The 17188-nt window shown below is 37.3% G+C and overlaps 1 protein-coding gene across 2 annotated transcripts in view; it reads left to right on the top strand.

The window, feature by feature from the left end:
* The window catches only part of KCNQ5 (potassium voltage-gated channel subfamily Q member 5), a 282302-nt gene that overhangs the window by 25884 nt on the left and 239230 nt on the right, over positions 1–17188 (top strand). The window lies entirely within an intron of this gene.

Here is a 17188-nt window from a genome sequence, read left to right as displayed (position 1 = left end):
ACCAACATGCAGATTATTGAGGAAGGGATTTGGTGGTGTTCTCTGTTAGTTCCCTTGGAACCTCTACAGCAGTGAGACACCTCTGAAGTAGTCAAGGACCAGAGATGACAGTTGGTACACTGTAAAAGATGAAAGAAGTCATTCCCATTTCTGTAGAGCTGAGGTTCATGGGTCTCTCAACAGGGTGGAGTGTTGAGGGACCTGAATCCAAGCTCTAGTGTGAGGACCAAAAATGAACTTCCTTAAGGTGAAAATCTTTCAATTATTACTCATTTTTAAAAGGATAATTGCTGTGGAACTCTGGAGAAGAAGTGATGTCCAGATTTTAATGTACAAGAGTAATGACATAGAAGAATACATTTGCACTCAAGGATCTCAAGGTAAATCAATCGTTAGGAGTGTGTATGTCTGAACTCAATTTTTTAACTAAATTGTGTATGCTGAAATATTTGCAATCCTTATGTTTTTAATATCTGAAAAGTGTATACCAGAACCACTGTTTAGATAATCTAGTTTATCAGTGTGGATTATGGAGATTTTGATTTTAAAATTGTAAATAGAAGAAAATGGACATATCGTTGCATAGTGCTTGGATATAATTTATGTATCTTTGGGGCATGGGGCTCCGATGCAAAAAGATCCGTTCAAAAAAAGCCAGGTAGTATTTTATATATATATGTATATCAACAAAATGTAATGTTAGGCGATGTCAGAGAAAAAATGGTGCTTTGTGACACTGTGTATTTTTCAATAATCAAGATATGCTCACGTTGAATATATGAAGAATTTCAGTTTTATTTTTCTTGGCTATTTTTTTCCTTTGGCAAACTTGATCAAAGAATTTGTTTCGGAATAATCAACAGAACCCTAGGAGTTGAGGGGGACTGTGAGTCTCTATTAGGTAATGGCTAAAACCGTGTAAAGGTTTGAACTGAGATTGCGGATTTGGCTCAAAGCTCCAAGGATGCCTAATATGGAAAAATGGTAAGGAAAAGAAGGTCAGTTTGATTAAAAACATGATGTTTGTTCCAATTACATCAGTTGAAGATCAAGTATAAGAACAGTGGGTATCTGAGAGAGCATGTGTGCTATTGGTAGACGTGTTAGCTTCAAAAAAACTTGTGAATTGACAACTAGCAAATAGCTGTATGGAGGCAGAATATTGTGTGGTGTGCTTTGGCTTGGTTTTATTTCACTACTTTATCAACAAGAAGTCCTGATTTGTTCTGGCTGGTGCAGCATAATGCACCTCACCTTCCTTGCTTGCTGGTGGGATCTCTTCCTGTTACTTCTCCTAAGTGGCTGATTTTACTGAAGACGGTAAAGTCAATTCACCTCCGTAACATTTCAGACCTTTTTGAGTATGGTCTACAATGTTTCATCGTGTAAATCTTTATATATTCTAGGCATGTTTTCGCTTTTGAAGCATTTGGTTTAAGTCTTGTACCAAACCCATTGTAGCTCTTTCATGCCCAGAAGGCACTGTTGAATTTTATGTTTTCTCAACATGGACCACAGTGACTATGCCCATTTTTTCAACACTCACTCATATTTGCAACCTTGTTTTTTAATACTCAACACGTTTTTTCTGTAGGCATGTCTCAATCCCTTTACTTCTCCTTCAATTACTGCTGGTTCTGCCTCCCTGTTTTGGTTTTATTTTTTCTTTCTTGTATTCACCAGGGACATCTCTTTCTCATCCTAATGACTGTCATCTTTTTCTACCCACCCTATTTCCAGGGTACCTTAGCATCAGTAGGCAGTGTTTGGGTTTTTTGCATGTCATTTTGTGCCATATGTGGCAGTGATGCTGACTTTGTAAGCTTTACATAACTGAGAAGATACCTGCTGTATAGGTTTTATGGGTGTCCATTGAATCCCAGGCATCTGCTGCAGGAATATCTAAATACTACAGAAAAAATTAGAGGTGGTCATTTAACATAGGTAGGCATGGAGGTAGTCATCCTGGAGTCAGAGAATTCCCCACATTTATCATCATTTCGATGACTGGCAGCAAGTTTTCCAAGCACTGTGAAGGAGCCCTTGCTGAAGAAAAGCTGATGTGAGCCCCAGTCGGAGGTCTGGATCAGAGGCCTCCTCCTTGCACAAAGTGGGCTTAAAGCCTTGCATTAAAATGGGTACCTACTATGAGTTGCAACATGATTCACAGCCCCTTTATACTCCTTGGAAAGACGTCGGCATAACTACTGCCTTGATGATGAGCAGACAAAGTGTGCAGAATGTGTTGCTGGAGAGCAGCATAAAGGTCAGCCGGTCCCTCGCCAAGAAAGCAAGCGACGGTTACTGTCAAAGACTATGGCGGCTGACTGTAGCCCCTCAGCTCGTTTGCTGTGGGTTGGATGAGCCCTTCTCTGCAGCTTGCTAAGTGTAGTGGTGTTTATCAACAACTGGAAGCAGTGACTGTTGATGTAAGTTGGATTTTAGTGGTACTGTGACTGCATCTGCCAGTCCTGTACCTCTGGCAGCACATTCATTCAGACATGGTGAACCCTATCACAAAAGATAAAACACGGGCTTTGAAGTACCTCCTGCTAATTTGTCTAGTATCTGCTAAATTTCAACTTGATACTCTATTCTGAATCATCAAATGGTACAGATTGGCAAAGGATTTAAAAACAGACCTTCTTGTGTTTTGTGTTCCTTCAATATTACTGAAACAATTACTTTTCAATATAAGAAAGCTGTCATTGATTAAATATGAAGTGCTAGGGTGTAGAAAAATATTTGGAGCTGCAGGTGTCATCCAGGCAGACAGTAGTCATTGGCCACATTGGCCCAGCTGTGCCAGGTATGCCTGTCCTAAGCTTCATCTTCCTGCCCCTTGAAACTCCTGGCTTCAACCTTTAGGTCTTGCGTAGCCCACTCACTCACTATACCTCGTCAGCAAGTTGTCAAGGTGACACCCAACGGCTGGCTTTCAACTCAAGTTTAGTTCTCCTATCTGAGACAAGGTTATTTATTTCCCTTTTTTCCTAGCAGATCCCACCATACAAATCTTACCGGGAAAAAGGAGTTGAGGCCATGCTAAATAAAAACAGAAATTTCCAGTATTTGCAATGTAGTTATGAGGAGCATCCAGCAAATTGATGTGTTTGCATCATCTAAGATGAGTACAAGTCATTGGCTTTCACCTTATGGAAAAACATGTCATTCCATACAAAGGCTGTACATAATAAAAGTAAACAAATGACAGTGCACACACACTTCATGTCCTGGGAAGAAACAGTAGGGCTGAATTATATAAGTCTTAATCATGTCATTTGCCCCATGCCGAAAGGTTTTTGGGTGCTGGGGTGCTAAAGACTATGAAAAAACACGTTCAAATTACAGTAGAATTTAAAAACTGACATTAATTAAAAATTTAGTGTTAGCTATCACATAAATACTTGTCATACTGAATACAGATTGTAAGGTTAGAAAAATATCTTGCTTTAGAAAACAGCTTTCAGTAATAAAACACAGGGGGCTAAATGTACCCAAAGATAGATATAGATATTTTTATTTGCCCTTTTTTTTCTATACCAGCAAAGTAAGGATGAGAAAATATTGTTTTCCTCATCTTTATACTTTTCCCAGCTTGATTGTGTTTACACAAAGAAATTATCATAGCCAGATTAAGATATTCTTTCAGTGATGAAAGATTATGTTAAACAATTAGAAAATATTAATTCAAATTTTGTCAGGATTCTCGAAACCGTTGATGTAGAATGTTCCCTGCATTTTTAAGAAATTCTTGTAGAGTGTGAAGCAAACCCTGCATTCCTTTGAAAACAAGGATTTTATCAGGTATCCTTTTTTTTAAAGAAAATTATGTGCTTTTTAAATCACTTCTAGGTAATCTAGATTACCTGTCCACTAGTAGCCAATACCACCAATGCCACCAGTGCCTTTTCCTATAGGAAAATGGCTTTCTAGTCATCTTGGTTCTGGATCAGTGTAAGCCAGAGCAAATGAATTTAAGTAGGTGCAAGTCACAGCAAAGACTTTCTGTCTTTGACAGATAGATAATCTTCCAAATGTTGTAGGGGTGAGTGGTGGATGCATATTTGAAGTCTGTACTGCTGTGTGGGGTTTTCCATTGTTACTGTGCCTTTTTAACATGTTTGTTGTCAGCCTTAAAAGTTAGGTGTTCAGCATAATCACTTTGCAGTTTCTCTTCTTTCCCCTTGGATTAGAGCTGTACCACTAAAGTGTATGCTTCTCTACCTTAACAAGCCATATTGGAAAGATTTTGCCATTAAAGGCTGAACCAAGAGTTGTGTCATGATAATCTGTGAGGGGTATGAAAGTACCACTGCTATCTGATAATTAGGAATTTTAAACATCAGTAGATTATGGTTTTGAGTATGGATGAAGCTAGGCATTTTCAAATTGAGAGCTTATTGAGAGCTTTAGAGGTAATCTCTGCTCAAAAGCTGTATATACTTTATAATCTACCAACATGAATTAATAAAATTAAGACTATTACCTGCATGTTGTGGTGATAAACTGTTAAGTAACTGTAGCATGTCTCTGTATTCTGCTCTGTCAATTTACCTTGCTGCTTAGTGGGGGAGATTTCCTGTCTGGTATGTTGTACAGCATGGAAATAAAATTGGGATAAATCTCTAGTCTAGGAATCCAGACAGTCTAATTTTCTTTTGTTTTTCATGTTTATGTCATCACTTAAGTCTTGCTCTGTGTTTGTGGGTGGGGGTGTGCAGGCACATGCGTCAGCTGCTCTTTCTGTATTTTCAGGGTGGATTTGTAGCATTTGTCATAGTGCAGCCTTTGTGAAAGCTTTCTTTAATTGTATCTAAACCCACACAAAAGTGTGTTCTCTGTTCTATAAGCTATCGTTTAGGAAATATTAACTCTTTTTAAGTGGTGAGAACTTTTGGATGGTTAGGAAAACAAAGCAAGGATGTAAATTCCTAGTTTGTTTTACCAGCTTGCCATGCTGAAGGTGTCTTCTTATGAGACTGGTGACCAGACGAGAAGAGAAAGTAGAATGGATTCTCACCACAGATGGTCATAGGAGTATCCTAGTTTAGCAGATAATTTCAGAAATTGAGGGAAAAATTCAGAAGGACAGAAATATCTCTGAACTTACAAAAATATACCTAATAATTTTGCATGCTAAAGCAAATCTTAATTCAGGTTTCTTCTGTGTTTTGTGCAAGATTCATTTGTTCAGGTAATAGACTTTTTTATCTAAACCCCAGATATTTTTAATAGCGTTTATACCTCTGTTGTAGTTCTGATTCTCCTATGCCTTACCTTCTGCTTCTGCTGAAACAAAGTGTACAATGACTTTTTTCCTGAGTTATTAGAAAAAGAAGGTATTACATGTTATGAAATCTTAGAACATTTGTTTAGTAGAGTATTTTACAGCTTCTAAAGGAGGAATAAAATATAACGTTTGCAACTATGGAAGTAATATGTAGGGATAATATTTTAAAAGATCTGTCTTTTCACTTCCTCTAAACAGAATTTTCTTGCTTTGTTTCTGCTTGCTGACATGTATGAAATTTGGTTGAAACAGTCCTACAGACAGATCTCTTCCTTCTAACCAGGGGGATTTTGTAGTCCTGATATGCGATCTCTGGATACATGTTTTTGCATTGCTTGAATGCACTTGAAGGCAACCTCAGAATAGCCCCTGTAAGCAGCAGTCCCTGAGTCATCACAGCATTAATGCAGTCTTGGTGTCAATAGCAAGCTATCCCCTCATGCTTCAGTAAGACAGATAACTTGTAGTTCATGTCCCACATAATGAAGGGTGCCAGGTCCGTCCTATGCAATGGCTCCCTCTGTCAAACTAGCTGTTCTTCATGGACACCCACAGGAGAGCTCCTGAAACAACTGAAATAATGGCTGGAGTGTGTATTTGGGTTCTTTTGGTCTTTTTGTGAAGTTGTTGGCTGGAGTGTGTATTTGGGTTCTTTTGGTCTTTTTGTGAAGTTGTTCTTCTGCACTTGTTGCATGTACGTCGAATTAGGACCTAATGAAACTCTGCATTCCTCTACTCCTGTTTTCCCTTTTTTGTTATTTAGAAGTAAACCAGAATAAAATGCTGACAAATTTAGGTTCTCAGTCAGCTATACAGCTGCAGAATCAGCACTTGCCTTTGTTTGTAAGCACAACTTCCAAGGGCTGTAGAAACAGGACTCACAGCACAGTTTCTCTGTACTACATCTCCCTAAATGACAGGCAATGAGGGGTAGGTAGCCAGAAAGTGTGTAGAGACCTCAGGCATTTTGAGGATGACATTTCAAAAAAAGAAAAAAAATCAAACTTGATACTGAAGACAAGGATATGTGGCACTTGTCTAGCATTTTCATTTTGGATTGATGAGTTGAAGTCAGCACATTACTACCTGCAACTTGGAGAGAGATTTAACCACCTGTATTCTTATGTTTTAATTGATTGCATCTGGAGCATGGGAGGACCAGTGAGAATTCAGGATGTTGTTTAACATTTTTGTTTGCAAAGCAAATGTTGGGCATCACATCCTTCAATCACATGAAAAAGTTTTTACTTCAATATGAATCCACACCTGGTTTAAAAAATTGCACCTAAGAACAGGGACTGAAATTTTATCTAAAGTATAGTGTAATTATCAGAGTTGGAAGACATTTGATGGAGTAGCAAAAAAAGGCATGAATGAAAGTTTGTGCTAAGTTGTTTCAATTTAGTAATTAAGCTTCATATTGTTTTTTTTCGTTGTGCCATCTGTATTAAATACATCCTTAGAAAAGATTTTTTAATGTTAATGACTCAAACCTTGTAGTTCTCAGTTCACATTATAAATTTTTTCAAATTAGAGGAAAGTGGGAGAGTAAGGATGCTTCTGTGAATCTGAGTTTGCAGGACTGAGCTTTAATCATTTGCAGTCTGTAGCTTTGAGTTTTTCAGCTTACTCAAGTTTGCTTGAAGAACTGTGTTTTCCTTGTCTTTGTGATCTTTATTGATAAATATATTTGCCTTGCTTCAAATTTCTAGGATTTTATAGGAATTATTTTTAGAAAGAAGATTAATATTTGATAATTCAGTAAACAGTCTGGAGTTCTTAAATGTGAAGTTATATTGAAAGTGAAATAAATGCTATAGCCAAAGGAAGCATAAATCTTTGATGTCATGCTCTCAGAGATCACCTACAATTGGAGTGCCACTTGGGAAATCCTGCTGAGAGGTGGGTAATGAATTGAAAGCTTCAGAGGAGTGAATTGAAAGCTTGGGCTTTCTGTGTGGTGAACGGCAAAAATTTGGGAGAAGCTGAGTGGGCTGAGATTTTATTTTTTGGAGGGAAAGGCTTCTCATAAATATCATGTGGCAAACCTATGAGAAAGATGCTCGCATTATATTTTATGCACTTTCTTCTAGAGTTGTTTATTTCCATTCTCTCATTTTAGAAAAGATATATGGAGTAGGGGGAGACAAATGTTTTCAGGACTGGAGATGCCTGTGAATTGTGATAATGTGTGAACAGTCCTGAATATTTCACTGTCTGTTTCTATGTTCAGAAATGATTAATTCATATGTGTGGTTTTTTACATATGGCTTGGTTGTAAGACAGCATAAACTTAAGGACAGTGAATGCTCTTTCTCTTTTCTAATTATAGCTTGGGCCACTGTCATTCCCTGATCTCAGATTTGCCTGATGTTCCTCATCCATGTCTCAATAATGAGTTTTCAGTCATATTTTTAGTTGTGGGCCATACTAGCTGAGATTTTTTTTTTAGCCATGTGTTTCCTTTCACCTGAATTATTTAGAAAAACATGATTTAAAACATTCTGTCATACTTAAAGAAAAACAACCAAACAAAAAAAAAAAAAAGAAAGAGGAAATGCAGATGATTTTGTTTACATTTAGTTACCAGAAATAAGGTAAGAAACTGGGAAAGAAACTGTCAGAGTTGCTTTAGAGCAAAGGTTTGCAGTTGTAGATGGGTCTGGCCTTTGGGAAAGGAGCCAAAAGGGATGTGCAAACAAGGTGTCTCTTCCCTCACCCCTTTTGCGAAGATCCTCCTGCTCTTTCATAGCATAGAGCTTATACACAGATTGCCTTTGTGTATTTGCTTCTCAGCTAGGACATAGCTGTGAAATGTTGTTCACACCTGGAGCTCTCCCATTAAAATTAATTAATAACGGCAATTTTCTTTTGGTCCATCATGAGATAACCAGTGATAAAGGGATCTGTGATCTGTCCACAGATCTTCATGTCTGGGTAGGGTACAGGTGATGCCAAAGGCATTTGCACATGTCTACTTTGGCTTGGTTTCTTAATTAATTAATAGTGCAGTGATGTTATGAGGTTGGCTTGATTTCTTTCCCTTTCCCTTTCCTGCACTTCCTGTGCCATGACATCTTTTTCCTTCATGTTTCTTAGGGTGAAGGAGGTGTTGCATTTCCTTCAAATATCAAGTCTGTCTCAGGGTCCAGGCTGATTTATTTAACTGGATTTTGAGCCCCTGCCTGGGTAGGTGTGACGCATGATGCTGGCCCTCTAGAAACTATTAACAAAATAAATTCAATCATTGACTGACTTAAATAATTTAAAAACAATGAGCATACACTGTGTGTGCATTGTTCCCACCTAAATTAGACTGTGCCCTCATTAAGATAAAGTTGCTTTGCTCTGCATTTACAGGAATCAGACTGAGTAAGGGTTTTTCCCCCTAGCAAAAGCTGGATTCTCCCAGGCCTGCATGACTGTTTCTGTCCACTCTGACTGACCCTGCTTCAGTTGATTGACTTCTGTTTGCCACCATGGCAGGGTAGTAGTAATCAGAAGGTGACTTCTGGCCTGACACAACTTGACCAGAGGCTGAGGATTAAACATTTCAGTGCTGGCAGAAGGCGCCTTGCTGCCTTTTTTGCTGGGAGAGGGATCTGCGGCACTGTGGGGAAATACAGGTTTGGTGACCAATCCAGAGGCAGGTATCAGTCAGTGCTAAAGAGAATCCACTAGTTCATGTCATGAAAGCTTATGGAGTTCTGGCAAACGCACATGTTAAATTTCATTACTAAGAATGTTAAATTTCATTACTAAGAATATTAAATTTTATCTAAGGTGATTCTCTGTGTCTGCTTGGTTACACAGGTGGTGTGAGGAAAGTCATTTGCTTCTAGATAAGGGGATGCAGGTTTTCTCCCTGCAAACTTGCTTGCTTGCATGGAGAAAATAAATATAGGTGTGGTGAATTGCACTTGGCCTCATCCTTATGTTGCTGAGGGAGATGGAAGCCTGCTTATTTTCTTTAATATGTCCCTGCTTTGATCCTTTTCCTCATTTTGCCGTTTATCCTTGCCAAGACAGTGAGTATAAGACTGCAGAGTTGGGAGCAATTTGGGTCACTGCGACTGTGTTTGCAGCATATCAGGTAGTTAATGGATAATAATTAATTTGAATTACCTCCTTTCCATCTGCCTGCTGACTTGAATCTCATTTTCCCTTACCTTTCACATCAGTCCTTCTTTTCGTTTCCTTTTTTTCCTTCCCTTGATCTTCAGAAAGGTACTTTCTAAATGCACATTTAAACAGACCCATTGTGGATATGTGAACTTGCACATTGTCAAGAGAAAGCAGCTGGGTTAGACTGGTACCCAGAGATACACTCAGAGAGCTTACCTCCTCCAAAGGCACCTGTTAAGGTTTCTCTCAGTTGTTGCTGCTGCTCACACAGAAATCAAACTCCTGTATAACAGGTGGTAACATCATTGCCTACCTTTCTGGCTAGTTTTATACACGAATAGTTCCCTAAAACATTTGATCCCCTATTAAGACATGCACACCATGAATTTTAATCATGCCAGAATTAAGATCCTGTGTTAAAATTAGCCAAGAACATGTTGAACAAAGCCTCCCAAAGAAAGGCAATGCTTGAAGTCAGCTCACATTTTCAGTAACATACTTGGATTGACAGAACATAAGCATGCTTGTAAAATTTGAGGTTAACTGTGTTTGTAAAAATTTGTGTTGCTTTGCATCAGTTGCTGAGCTGGAGTACATAAACATTATTTTAAATAAACAGTTTTGCCTGCTGCTGAGAATTTTATGAAAATCTTTTATAGACTCCAGTTTACACATGTAAATTCTAGTTCTTTCACAGGCGCATGTGAAATATGACCTGGGCATTCCATCCTTCAATTGCAGATCTTTAAACTCTTAAATATATTTGAAGGGTAGATGTTTTCAGAAAAGAAACATCTTTTTAAACAATACAAATCAAGATTTCAGTGTGAAATATTGCTATTTCTCAGTTTTTACCACCAAAGTGCACAGTCTAAAAATAAAATTCCTGGCAAGTGCTTAACTGCAATAGCATAAGGAAATGTGTCCAGAATAAATAAATAAACCAGCCTTTAGCTAAAGCATTCGAGTAAAATGAACGTATAATTCATCTGTGAAGCCACATATTTGGAAGGTGGTATGCTATGGCTGGTTTGTCCAATTTATCAAGACAAAACACTTCGCTGTTTCTTGCTTGGAATTGCTCTGGAAACCCTTATGATACCACATTTTCCACTGCATGGAGGCCATTAAAACTAAATTACTTGGAAAAACAGTAGCCACTAAATTATGGATGTATTGGCGCCTAAGCGTGCAGTAGTAAAGAATTTTAACTTTGTAAACAAATGAATAATTTTTAAAACAAAAATGAAAATCACCTGTAAGATACTTTATATACTAGGATGTCTCAGAGTAGCCATGACAACAGTCTGGGCTTCAAGTTTATTTGCTGTATCTGAGCATGTACATTTTTTCCTTAACTGAAAAAAAAGGCATCAGGGGCTACTGTATAAGAACTAGGAAAAATAACTATACACTTGTTAACCTACAAATGAGAATAGAGATATGTCATTCTAGGTATATTACTATGCTTAAGAAACAAGTTTTGGTTATTTTATCTTTTTCCATCAGTGTCAGAGCTGCTTCTTACTCATGGTGCTGTGTCCCACTGACGAACTACAAAATGTGTGTTTTCCTGATAACATTAGATAGTATACTAGATATTTTTAGAACTGGAATTTTTCTTCCACTCTAGAAATATTTTGACCAACAAATTAGACCTCAACTACATATATATAAAAGTTGGTGCTTAAAAAAAATTTTAAAAAAAGGAATATGTTTTGTTCTGTTTGTAATTGCAAGGTGAACTTTGAAGTTGAAATAAAGACAGCTGTCTTCTTCTATGACATGCCTATATTTTGCAGAAAATATCTGAATTTTAAAAATAAACTTTGTATAAAAGTAGACATAGGTATATCACCTGTACTATATCCAAAGACAGTGAAACTAATCTACCTTCAAGGAGAAATATTTTTATTTTTCCTCATAACAAAGTAACAAAACAGCGATAGCAAAAGTGTGTGTTGAATGACTGGCCATCTGGTTGGCAAAAGTGTTTGGACATGTATTGAACTGAAAGGTGATTTGGTGACCTGAAAGAACCAAGTGAAACATCCCAGCTGATTTCTCAGCCTGTTGCGATGCAATACCAGACCTGCAGCAGACTTAATGTTTTTTGTGTGGCACTATAGGGCAATAAAGCATAAGAACCAGTAAATTCAGTCCCATAAAACGATTGTTTTGTGGCCCTACAGCGTGAGAAGCCCTTTGCCATTCTGGCATACTCTGCATAATAAATCTTCCACTCTGCTTGGCAAATTATCAAAACCAATGTCCTGCAAGTTGAGAAATTCACCAGATTATTCCTTTACTATGATGTGAAGTTTTTCCATTACTAATGAATTAAGTATTAAAATCAAAACAACTCCGAGTTCACTCTCCAATCTGGAGTACACATTTCTCTGCAAGCAAGCAGCAAGAATAGGGTTTTTTTTCGTTTTTCTTCCTCTTTTCTCCCTCCTTTATTCAAAGGAGGGGGAAAAAAACCCACACAGAATAGCCAGTGCAGTAACAAAGACTTGTGTATTGGTGATAATCTTTTATTTTACTTATTTTAAGGAACTACCACCACATAGGCAAAGAAAAATTCTAGTTAGAGGACATGCTCAGGCTACATGCAACATGGTCACATACCAAAAGTGGTGAGTTTTTTACCTCTAACTTAATGCTTCAACTTTTACTTTTCAAAGCAGTGTCTCTGCTTAGAATGGTATGACTGCAAACAGAATTTCTTCCCATATTTTCAGCAAGGACTTTATCTTTGATAAAAACTATAATTATCACTGGTTAAATGTTGATTTTTCTTTTCTTTTTTTTTTATTCTCTGAAGTAACTATGTTTTCTATATACTTTTGATGTATTAGTTTGCTTTTACATTTTTTTCAGGTTTTACCTATAATACTTCCTTGTGTGTGTATATATTTATTAAACACACTGTCTGTGATGTTTCCAAAAGTTCAAAGTTTGATAAGTCTTTTTTTTGGGCTCCCTAACCACAGCATTATAAGTATTGACTTGTACTGACTGGACTAGGTGAGCTGTTTAATCATACAGTGTGGTTGGCTTTAGATTCAGGAAGTTACTAAGGAGAAGTGGTTGTGTCTTTGGTTAGCCACACTTTCATCTTTTTATTTTCCTCGAGTGAACTTCAAGCTATAAATTTACAAAGCATTTTGGGGGATGATCTCCATCTATTCAGCATACCTTAGCATTTCATGCTTGTTATTGTATTTCGTGGGAACAGCCATGTCCTGTTTCTCGGGGAGATCTATTGTTGTGTTTATCAGTAATTTTTAAGCGTTTTGTGGAATATGGAGCTGCTCCAGATGATTTTAGTAGGGACTTTTGTGATAGGACAAGAGGTAATGGTTTTAAACTAAAAGATTGTAGATTCACACTAGATATAAGGAATAATTCTTTTCTGATGCAAGTGGTGAAACACTGGAACAGGTTGCACAGAGAAGTGGTAGATGCCCCATCCTTGGAAAGATTCAAGGTCAGGTTGGAGGGACACTGAGCAACCAGATCTAATTGAAGATTTCCCTTACAGGGATCTTTAAAGGTCCCTCCCAACCAAACTGTTCTATGATTCTGTGATACTGTTGCCTCTGCAGACAGATAGGGGATTCTGACTTTGGTGAAGCTCAGGCTTAGCATCCATAATCTTCCATGAGTGGTCTTAGTACAGAGCTATTGTACAGGTGGGAAACTATTACCATCTTTCCTCATTTTAAAAATCTAGTCCTTTATTATCCCAGGTATTTTTACTTCCTATGTGTCCACAAACAGTTGGAGCGTTTATCTTGTTCATCTTGGAAATAACTCTCTTTGACCAAAGAGCCAAAAATACTTTTTCCAGTTGACCCTGCAAGAGACAGTCACTGACTGAAGTCAGAAGCTGTTGCTGTGTATGAAATATGCCTCACCAGCTCCAGCTTATCATTTCAAATTGAGAACTGTCTGCTTTTGCACCCCTTATTCTGGGCTGCTTTCATAGTGAGCATCCTGGTTTTGTGGTCTGATTGCTTGAGACATATAATTTCAGTTAAGTGCAGCATCCAAGAACAAAATATATTATATGTGCCTTTTTAATGTTTGCAATGACAAAAGCACTTTGCTTTGCCTCTGGAAGGTATCCTGAAAACTGGGAATTAATGAATGGATCAGATCCTTGCAAGAGGTCCAATTTTGTCCAAACAAATTGGCATTAATAATCATTAATGTCATACTAACACTAATTGGGTCCTGCTGTGCTATGTGATATGTGCCCGTAATAACAGAAAATATGATAGTATTTCAGTTCCCCCCACTTCCCAGCAACACAGAGAGCTGTTTATTTGAAATCAATCTTACTGAACATGAGGTCTTCGATAGCTGAGGCAGTTCCTTTGAGCGTGTGCAGCAGACTCACATAACCAGTGATGTTACACTCTCATGAGTGTGAGATTTGAGGTAGGTATGACTGTCACAGTTAAGTAGTTTGAAATGTTTACAAGTGGTTTGGTTCTGAAGGGGTAGCCCAGAAGGCTGGGGATTTGTTGCCCTTTCTGCAGGTGCTGGTGGGGTTACCACTGCCAGCATTTGGCTGCTGTGGGGTTATTTGCCATTTGATATGTCTGTTCACTGTGGCTTCCTGCCTCTGAGAGGCATTAAATAATCAGCATAACCCCCAAATCCTTGCTTCTTAGCATAATGTGTTGTGGGAGGGTTTGTGCTGTATCCATATGGTATTCCTGGTTATGTCTAATTAGACAGATTATCTAAATGCAATTGTTATAGCTGTATTAGAACAGACTTGTTACAGATTTATAAAACCAGTTGAGAATTGAGCAAGCAGTGCAGTTCCCCTTAGCTGGATTTTTATGGTCCTGGTAAGGACCATATGTCCTTCTAGGTTATGTATTTGGGGAGGGTGATTATTACTGCCTTTTCTGTCAGCAGTGGTGCAGTGCTTTGATAAAAGGCTTTTCTGTTCACAATCAAATGACTAAGAAGTTATTTTTGGCTTTGTTTATGGAAAAAAAAGACATTTTGTGAGATTACAGTTGGAGTCTGTGGAACAAAAAAGATGAATATTTTCTTGCCATCATAGAAGCAGACAGAAGGAGGACCTCTGAGATCTGCAGTCAGTGTGGGGAGCTGGTGCTCTGGTTTGAAGATGTAAGTGGCCATATGCAAATTCTCATCGTGCTTGCGCATGGTTAAAATTTAACTCCTTTTACATACTGGACCATGTGAAGATGAAGCATCATGTTGGAAACTGAGTGCTTCAACCATATTGTTTGACAGCATTGTAGGATTATTTCTCCTTGATTAATTTCCAACTGAATTGAGATTGTGTCAGGAATGAGGACTCCTCAATCTAGACAGAAAATTTGGTGGAATATTATTAACAGTTCTGATAATTTTTTTTTTTTAAAAAAGTTAGTCTTTGGCTGCAGAAGTGAGGTGTTTTTGTGCAAAAATGGTCTTAGGAAAACAAAATTCTGTGGGAGAAAATGCAATGTCAGACAGAAAGCTGGCCTTGATGGAGTACAAGAGGAATATAGTTTGCCCAAATTCTATTTCAGGAATAGCTGATAGAGTCAGAATCATACATGAAAAAGGGGTTAAGGCTTATCCTCCTTTTCTAGTAGCATCTTAACATAATACCTGGAAATACCCACTACATTAATACCCAGTACATTAATGGAAATACTCACTAACAAAAAGACAGTTTGTGTCAAGAGAGTGTCTTCAGCTTTTCCCATTTTTCAGTAAACTTAAATTTATTCTGAAGTTAGGACTTTTTAGCATTTAAACAAACTTCAGGAAAAAAAGTCGCTTGCATTTTCATGGAAAATTGAGTTAGAATTATTTTCTGGTTAGTACATTTTTCTCTATACATAGTAGGGTTCCTTATGCATAGACTGGAAGAATGCTGTGCTTATTTTCATAACCTTTTTTGACATCACCCTGGTTCCATGAGGAATCACTCTTTTTTTCTGTGGTTGATACTGAATGTGTATTTGGCTCTGACTGAAATACAAGATGGTCAGAAAACCAGGGAGGTCTTCTTCCAGGAAACAGCTCTGTTTCTGGGGACAAAAGGTGATGAAATGCTAAGTGAGACAAATTTAGAATGACCAGGTCTTGTGTGGCTCAGGACCAAATACAGAATCTGCTGTCTCACACAGAGCTTGGCTGTTGTGACCCAATTTGCCTACTTTTATTTTAGGGCTGTTCTAAAAAGTAGGTGATTCCTGACACCAGCGACTACAGAGAAACAATTGTATGGCTCCTTGGCTCTGACCAGTACAGTGCTGGAAATCCAGGAAGGGGTAGGATTCATATCACACATACCATACCCCCATCTTTTTCAGAAGGTGAATATAATATGTTTATGTGTTCTGGTGTATAACATTTGAGTCAGTTTTGTCCACTTTATTCAAGTAAGGGAGTTTTTTTTCTTCAAGGCAGTACTTCCTGTTTAAAATTATGGCATATCAGTCAATATTTACCATTATACACTCTTTAATTTCAAAAATTTCTAAGTGCTACAAATTTTATAGCCAGAATGTTTGACATATAATCAAATGTGAAAACTTCTGGCTTAACCTCTCTGTAGTAGTCTCTAGTGTGTTCTGTGGGTAAAGAAATAGTATTTTTGGCTTGCTCAGTTCAAGAACTGCAGAGATTCATGTAGAATTGAAACACAGTTGCATTCTGTCCAATTTTACATATAAAAACAAGTCTCTCAATCTTAAATTCCTTATATATATGATCACCAGGACTTTTAGCTCATTTAGCTGAAAATATGACTTATTTTTGATTTTTAAATAATTTTCCTAAACTGGAGATAGTTGTGGGGAGGGAGGAGACTGCGTATGTATGAATCCAGGAGTCCGATAAATGTATATAACTATTATTGGAACATTATTTTCTACATTTTGTGATTCTAGTTTTCATCTGAATGCAGTTTGACACACATTAGCTTCACTGTTTTATAAATTAAAATGCAAAATGTCAGCAAATGAATGCGTTTTCTGATATAAAGCTCTGTAGATATGTTTTCATTTATATGTAGTATCTGTGTGTGTGTAAATATGTATAATTTTTGTAGCTTTCTAGTTAGCACCAAGTAGTGCCAAAAAGTTGTGGCTAATTGGAAACCAACAGGTTTTAGTAGGTAACAATTAAGACAATAGATCTTTCATTAAGAAACAAAATGAAAGAGCAAATTTTGAAGAAAGTATTTTAATAAAGTGAAATAAATATCTTATTCATTCAAAATAATACTTTCAATTAGTAAATTCAGTTATTAAATTGATCCACAAGTGTTTTATGACCATTAAACTTTCTTTGTAATATGTAACGAAAACATTTAGATTAAAAATAAGAGCATTTAATGGGATATTGGAACTCTTCCATAACTGGCTTTCCTGAAAAGTAATTGTTTCAAAAGTATCACAAACAAAATCCATTTTGCTTTTGGATAAGCTCAGATCTTTCTAGCTTTTTTTCATTGACTAAGAGTGAGGCTCTTTTGATAAAAGGTAAATAGCAACAAGAAGACAAAAGTGTTTTCTTCACCTCCTATGCAATTTGGCTCAGACCTCTAGGGAGAGAGAGAGAGAACAAAATATTTCCTCTTTTTTTCACAGGTTGATTTGTGCCCACGGTATGAGTTAGTATCATGAGAGAGGGAGACTGCACTGAATCCAGTCTAGGCTATTTTCCAATAAACTGCTTTCTTAGCAGGGGTAACACTGACAGAGGCTTGAGTTTAAAGGA

This window comes from Corvus cornix, chromosome 3 (genome assembly GCF_000738735.6).
Source record: "Corvus cornix cornix isolate S_Up_H32 chromosome 3, ASM73873v5, whole genome shotgun sequence".
NCBI classification, from domain to species: Eukaryota; Metazoa; Chordata; class Aves; order Passeriformes; family Corvidae; genus Corvus; species Corvus cornix.
Note: the sequence above shows the minus strand (reverse complement) of the source record. Positions and strands in the feature narration are given on the sequence as shown.